The sequence below is a fragment of the Brassica napus genome, chromosome C5 (assembly GCF_020379485.1).
Source record: "Brassica napus cultivar Da-Ae chromosome C5, Da-Ae, whole genome shotgun sequence".
NCBI classification, from domain to species: domain Eukaryota; kingdom Viridiplantae; phylum Streptophyta; class Magnoliopsida; order Brassicales; family Brassicaceae; genus Brassica; species Brassica napus.
The window spans coordinates 23,747,687-23,755,619 of NC_063448.1; the positions used below are offsets into that span (position 1 = coordinate 23,747,687).

Genomic DNA, 7,933 nt, shown 5'->3' on the forward strand with positions numbered 1-7,933 from the left:
AGCAGGAGATGCTTCCATTCTGATTCGAGAGCTCCACCAGCCTGGACCATTTGCAGCTATGTAAGATTGTTGCCATTGAACCTGTAGGGTGCTTGTCGCTATGGCTACGGTCACTAAGTTACATTTCCTCGGTACTAGGGTGTAGCGACATAACTTCAGGTGATCCAGAGCTCTTCGCGACCTTCTTCATAAGGGTTGAAGGTGCATCGGCACCATCTGTACCGCCAAGGATTCTGGAAACTGAGTTGAAGATGTTTCAAGCACAACTCTTTTTGTTGTCAAATCACAGAGTGCCTGCTCTGTAGCCCATACTTGAGCGCTCAGGTCAGCTTCTAGTTGAGATCGAATTCCAACAAAGGAACGTCTGCTGTGTAGGATGGGTTTTCCTTCTGCATCCGTTAAGATCCAGGCCGCACCACTTCTACCATTACATGTAGACCAAGCAGAACCCACATTGCATTTGACATAGTTGATAGGCGGTTTTTCCCATGAATGAGAGTCTTTAACCTCCAATGCCACCGCCGGAGGGTCTGCCGGTACGTAAGCATGCAGCTGAAGCCAAAGAGAATGCTAGACGAGTCTTAGGGTCTATTGAGCTCTTTTTACTACAAGCGAGAAGGTAGTGCATATTCAAGAACGTCGAGGAGAAGCCAGCTGGGGTGTCACACCCGTATCTCGCTTAACCGAGACGGCATGAATTCACATTGCCTTCACCAATAAAAATCCTTAAAGAGGCCAATGCAAATCTCATTCCCAAGGATCGAATCCAAATGTTTTACAAAATCGTACTAAAACGAATAGGAAACGCTTAAAACCAAATCACCAAGTCTCAAAATAAAACAACTTAAAGAAAACCAAGCACCCGAAAACCAGCACCACACCGAGATGATCACTCCTGCACTTCCTCGAACTCACCTGAAAAAGAAAGGAGGGCCGAGTATTTCGACAAATACTCAGTGAGGGAAGCTCTAGGAGCCCCGAAATCAATCACCCACAATCATCACACAACATGGCATACGCACCTAACTTTAACATTCAGTAAATCGAAAGCAATCAACAAGAAACGAGGATAAACCCCGGCGGTGCCAACAATGAGACCACGCCACCTAAATCGGTACCCGCGTTCCTCAGTTGTCGCGCGAGAACTTTCATGTTGCGTTGTCTCCACGACATCACGCTGTCTCACGCCTTCACGCAATCAAGTTACCGACACCGGTTCATGCTTGATCCGCCACCATATTCATACGTTCCACGTTGTCTGCACGACATCACGCTTCTACATTACTTCATTTACAGGCACGCCACATGCCCGCTCCGGCGATGAATCATGCCAACTCAAACGATTGCCACATAACCCAACAAGAAACGATGTAACGCCCGAGACATACATATATGTCATTCCACCACGTTACACCGGCACACATAGGCCTTAAGCCTTTCTCTAACTCAATACATCTCCCAAATATATATATCAACCTCATATACAATAACCCCAATCAATACAATCATCACATTCAATCCTCAAACATCATTTAACCATATTTTAACAACCTTAGCAATAGATCTATGTCTTTCACACATCAAGCATCAAGATATTTATATATATCATATGGATAGTTATTTATATATATCATATGGGTAGTTATTTATATTCATAGATCTATAGAAAATAACAAGTAGGGATGCATGATCAGCCTAGACACTTCTACCATGATGAGATAATGATAGAAGGAGATAGAGATTGCAACAAGCCCTCACCTTAGCCTAGATCTGCGAGATGAGATGAGAGTTGATGTAGATCTGATTTCTACGGGTCCTTACTAACCAGATCTACAAGAACAAGGGTTGGTTTCCATCAAAACCTTAGATCAGAGATCTAGAAGAAGAAAGAGATAGGAGAGATCTAAAAGAGGGTGTTTAGGGTTTCCTTACCCTCACTAGTTGCTGGATCTAGAAGAAAAAGAGTAGAAGACTCAAGGAAACGATGAGAAGGGATCGAAACACGGCGAGATCTCCTCTCCGGTGAGGCTACGCGGTGGTCGGTGGAGCTCGGGTGGCCGGCGGCTGCTCTCTCTCCAACTGGGCAGGGCTTCGCTAGATTTTGTGTCTCTGGAGAAAACCTAAGGGACTGCCTCCTTTTTATAGAAGAGGAAGGGGAAAACCCTAGGGTTTTCTCTACGTGGGTCAAATCATCACGGGCCTTGTCATTAAAAATTGGGCTCGGGTCCGGGATGTGACATGGGGGCAATGGAAAAGGAGTCCGTTCCCAAACATCTTTCGCCAGAGGGCATTGGAATAGCATATGAAAAATTGATTCTGGACCTTGATGACAGAGAGGACAACAACGGTCCATAGGAATGCCTCGTGAGCATAGTTGCTGTTTCACCGCTAAAGCACCAGACATGATGCGCCAAAGAAAGTGTCTTAGCTTAGGGGATGTGTTTGTTTTCCACAAATCACGCCAGAGCTGTTTCTCAAGAGGAGGTAAGGAGCCAGGTTGTGAAGAGTTGAGATCAGCAATGCTTTCTAGCAACTTATAGCCACTTTTAGCGTTATAAATGATGTTCCTCGAGAACCCCCACTTTAGCGCATCCCTTTTTCCCCTTTGAATTTTAATCTGCAGAACCAGAGGAATGTCCTCGTCTTTAATAACCTCACGAAGCTTTCGTATATCCCAAGCACTCGAGTCGTCCATCAGTAAGCCACATGCTCTGAGTGTTAAATCAACAACCAATTGTTCAGCCACACCTTGGTGTCTGCTCCATCCCCAAATACACGCACTAGACCTTGTTTTAGAAGATCTCTGCCATGCAGAATGCTCCTCCAGGCGTATGACGGGCGCGAACCCACACCACTGTCAAGGAACTCGGTGCTTCTAAAGTAACGATGCTTGAGTATACGAGCAACTAGGGACTCCGGCTTATCCCAAATTCTCAAGGCTTGCTTAGCCAACAAGGACTGGTTGAATTTCTCTAGCTCTTTAAAACCTAAGCCTCCCGCTTCTTTATCTTTACACAACTTTTGCCAAGCTACCCATGAGATTTTCTTCCGGTTGTTTCCACTGCTCCACCAAAATTCGATCATCGCACTTGTAAGCTTTGTACAAACATCTTTAGGGAGCTTAAACCATGTCATCGCAAAGATAGGTAAGGCCAAACCCACTGATTTGAGAAGGATCTCTTTACCGCCTTGAGACAATGCTTTTGAGAACCATCCATTCAATCGACTTTGAAGCTTGTCTTTGATGAAGTTAAGAAGCTTCCTTTTAGACCCACTAAAGCATTCAGGGAGACCAAGATATGATCCATCACCTCCTTCCGAGTAGATACCAGTAATGTCGCAGATCCTTGTCTTAGTGTTAGCCGGAACCTTCACGCCAAAAATAATTGACGACTTTTGAAAATTTACCAACTGTCCTGTTGCTTCTCCATACATTCTGATGCATTGCATGATTTCCTCAGCTTCCCCTGGTGAAGCTTTACACAGCAGCAAGCTATCATCAGCGAATAGCAGATGGTGAACTGCTGGACACGATGCTGTCAACTTAATACCACTGAGAAGGCCAGACGCTTCCGATTGGTTCAGTTTGCTCACCAGTGCCTCAGCGCACACTATAAATAGGAAGGGCGGCAATGGATCACCTTGCCTGATGCCTCGTTCCGGTCTAATAAACCCATGAGAGTTACCCTTCAAGAGGACAAAAAATGTCACAGAGCTGACGCACGCCATGATCCATCTGATCCAGACTCTATCAAACCCCATCTTCTCCATCAGCACCTCCAAAAAATTCCATTCCACTCTATCGTATGCCTTTGACATATCAGTTTTAATCTCCATCCAATCCTTTGCGATCGTTTCATTAGTACGAAGACTATGAATCATCTCGTGTGCGATGATGATGTTGTCCGAAATCAGCCTGCCAGAGACAAACGCACCCTGCGTCTCAGAGATGATTTCAGGGAGGATGAGCTTAAGCCTACTGCACAAGATTTTGGAGATAATATTGTATTGAACTGAGCATAAACTTATAGGCCTCATATCTTCCATTCTCTCCAATTTTTGTACCTTAGGAAGTAGGCTGAGCTGGGTATGATTCCAACCTTCCGGAATAACAGCAGTTTGAAAGAATATGTGTATTTCACCCGATACACTGGGACCAATGATATGCCATAATTTCTGATAAAATATCCCTGTCAAACCATCCTCTCCTGGAGCACTGCTTCCCTTTACACAAAATGCAGCATCTCTGATTTCATTATCAGTAATAGGCGCTGTGAGGCAAGAGTTCATTTCCGTTGTTACTCTGCTATTAAAACCATGAAACAGAGTTTCTAGGTCAAAGGGGTTAGAACTAGAGAAGAGGTCTCTAAAAAATTCCACCGCTAACTTCCCCTTAGCCCCTTCGGAGAAGTGCTCTTGATCATTGTCATCTAACAGCATCAAGACACTGTTTTGAATGCGCCGTCCCTTTACGCAATTGTGAAAGTAGCTTGTGTTTCGGTCCCCGGCGTTGAGCCATTCCTCATGGCATTTCTGCCTCCAAAAGAGCTTTTCTTCTCTTAGAGCTACAGCCAGTTCTTGTTTCAGTTTTTGCATCAGCCGGTATGCTGGGAAGACCTTTGCCACCTCCTACTCAAGAGAAGCCCGCAGGCGCACAATTTTCTCTCTTGAATTTAGGTTTGCTCTTCTTCTCCATTCCATGATTTTCCGCCTACATCTGCCAATATGATCCATTGTACTACTCTGTGTATCTCCACCCCCCTCCCAGCTCCGACGCACGAGGTCTTCAAATTCGAGAGACGGTCTCATACCTATCTTCTTCTTGCTCTTACAGGGTTCCCATACACACAGCTTAGGAAAAAGGACGTTGAACCTATCGTAACCTTTAAGTCAATGATCCTTTTATCCTTTGAGATCACATCAACTTGGTAGCTGTCTTTCCACAATACTGCCAAACCACACCTTAATCCCTCCGGTTCCACCGTAACCAACTGATCATACCCCAAAGTCTTCTTCAAACCATTCACATATTCAAACTGTTGTTTAGTTTCCATCAAAAATAAAAAAATCCGGAAAGTATTTGCGACGGTACTCCCGAATTTGTTGAACTGTCTCAGTGCTTCCTGCTCCTTGACAGTTCCAACTCAATATGCTCAATGGGGAAGCATCGGCTTCAATACGGAAGCCACCGTAGGTTCTGAGGTTTTTGGGATTTTGTTTTCAGACGACAGTAGAGGACAAGCTGATTTCCTCTTCATTACTTGCGGTAATGATGCTGGTGGAGGAACTGATGAAGCTGTGATAGCATTGTGATGTCTTGCATATTTTCATTGTTTTATCCATTCATCCATGAGCATTTTCATCATATAGATTAGGATTTAGCCATGTCTAGGTTGCATTTTGCATTCATTGTCCTTATTAGGTGTTGGAGTGTGCCATGGAGTGATTTGAGATGTTTGGGAGCATTGTGATCCAAAAGGGGGTGAAAGATGAGCATGGATGGAGCCTTTAGAGAAATCTTCTGTTTCTAAGATTTTGTGGAGACACAGAAAATTGAGTTAGCTTTCTAATGGAAGTGGTTTCAAGTCATTTGAAGATGTAATGAAGGAGTTACGACCAATTTACTAGAGGCATATCCACCCTGTTCGAGCATCCTGGAGCGACCTCTCAGAGCGACCTACCAAGGCCGCTCCCAGCCAGAGCGACCAGCCAGAGCGACCAGCCAGAGCGACCAGCTCAAGTCGCTCACGTTTTGACGGGGCGAGACACGAAGAAACGTGTCTGGAGCGACCTCCTGGAGCGGCTATGCTAGGTCGCTCCGCGTGTTTTGCTTAGATGATTTTTATGTTATTTCAGGGGCCTTTCGGTCATTTGTTTTGTTGTTTTACATTGCAAAAGCCTAAGTTAAGTACTTTGGTAAGCCATTGGAGGCAGGGTATCTCTTTTGTGGAGAACAACTAGTAAAACTTCTGGAGATTCAGATTGCTTTCATCTTGTGTTCTTGTTGATTTCTTATCTATTCCTCTACATGATTAATCTGAAATCCAATATGGGTTTAAGAGGAATCATGGAGATTAGTGAGTAATCACTTTTTGAATTCATGGGTTAGGGAGATCAAGGGTGATTAGGTTAGTTCTAGGATGTTTTAGTGTAGATCATTCTTGTTCCTTGCTAGTAGAGTATTCATAATGCATCTTCTGAGTTGGCCACTCAAAATTTGATCAATAGGCATTTTCCACCCAAAATGTGTTTGATGAAATGCCTGAGACAACTCTCCTAGGCTTTTAGTATACTTTGCCAAAGACATTTGTTGTTAAATGTGCTAAGATAGCTAATAGACTTGTTAGTAATGATTGCTTTCACATTATTCAACCAAAGGCATTTGATGTTTGAGATATGTTAGAAAATGAGCATTCATCTAGACATAGAGTTTGCTTAGAAATGTGTCTAGGCTTAAGGTCGATAGTTTGATTGATCATTTGCCATCCTTAGTTCGATACTTGATCACCCAAGGTCTAATCCCTATGCCCATGAGTTCTCTTTTCCCTTAGTTAAGAAAGTATCATTCTGTAATTGCTTTCTAGTATTAGTAGTAGTTTAAAACCCATCTAAATCATTGGTTGCACTTAGATTAAGTGAGTACTTGCATTCTCGGTGCTTTGATATCCCTCAGAACTGGTTCGACAATCTTTTATACTACATCATTTGTCTTAGGAGCCTTGAAAACTCCTAACATCAAATTGGCGCCGTTGCCAAATTCTGAGTAGATTTGAACATTGAGATTTAGTCACTTACTTGAGACTAAGTCATTTTTATATTCTTTTGTTACTGATTCTCCTTCTTCACCTCCCTTTCATCTACAGGTGTATGAACTTGCGGAGCAGGGGTCCATCAAACCTAGTTCCAAGAGCAGCAGACATCAGAGCTTTAGAGAGAGAGTGTGCTAGAAAGAGAAGAGAAGAAGAGCAACAGGCTCACTTGCAGAGATTGGATACTGATATGGGAGACATACCTCAAAATGATGCGAACGCCAATGGAGCTAACAACGTTCCACCACAGCGAGCAGCTCTACCCATTGGCACTTATGACCGCCCCAACATTCATGGTCATAGATTGGGAATCCGAGCACCCGCCGTGGCAGCCAACAACTTTGAGATCAAATCAGGACTCCTCAACGTGATCGAGAACAACAAGTATCATGGCTTGGCTCTAGAGGACCCATTTGATCACTTGGACAAGTTCGACAGCTACTGTGAGTTGTCAAAAACCAATGGTGTGTCCGAAGATGCCTTAAAGCTCAAGTTATTCCCTTTCTCTTTGGGGGATAAGGCACGTCAGTGGGAGAAGTCTCTACCCAGCGACTCTATCACCACTTGGGATGACTGCAAGAAAGCATTCTTGGAGAAGTTCTTCTCTACTTCAAGAACTGCTAAGCTGAGAAATGAGATTTCCAGCTTTCAACAGAAGAACTTGGAAGGCTTCAGTGAAGCCTGGGAGAGATTCAAGGGCTACCAAGCTCAATGCCCACACTATGGTTTCTCTAAGGAGAGCTTGCTGAGCACATTCTACCGTGGTGCTCTTCCTAAGTACAGGGCCAGACTGGATACAGCTAGCAATGGGTTCTTCTTGGGGAGAATTGAGGAAGATGCAGAGGAGCTGGTTGACAACATGGTAAAGAGTGATGCAGTCTACAGTGGAGACCACGACAGAGGCAGTCGAACAGATGATAAGCAGACGAGGAAGGAGTTGAAAGCTCTACAGGATAAGATAGACATCCTCATTGCTGATAAAGCCACCCAAGAGCAGCTGCACTTTGTTGGTAACCCAAGCCAAGAGACACCACCTGTTGTCCATGAGGTTGAGGGTTTGGAAGGTCAGGAAGAGCTGTGTTTCATCAATAACAATGGTAGCTGGTACAAAAAAGAGCCCAACT

The 7,933-nt window shown here is 44.1% G+C and overlaps 1 non-coding gene across 1 annotated transcript; it reads right to left on the bottom strand.

Moving 5' to 3' along the window:
* Positions 1-7,431: 7,431 nt before the first annotated feature.
* LOC125588015 lies at positions 7,432-7,538 on the bottom strand. Its single transcript, XR_007324411.1, has one exon. It is a non-coding gene; the product is annotated as a small nucleolar RNA R71 (small nucleolar RNA).
* Between the last annotated feature and the right edge of the window lie 395 nt (positions 7,539-7,933).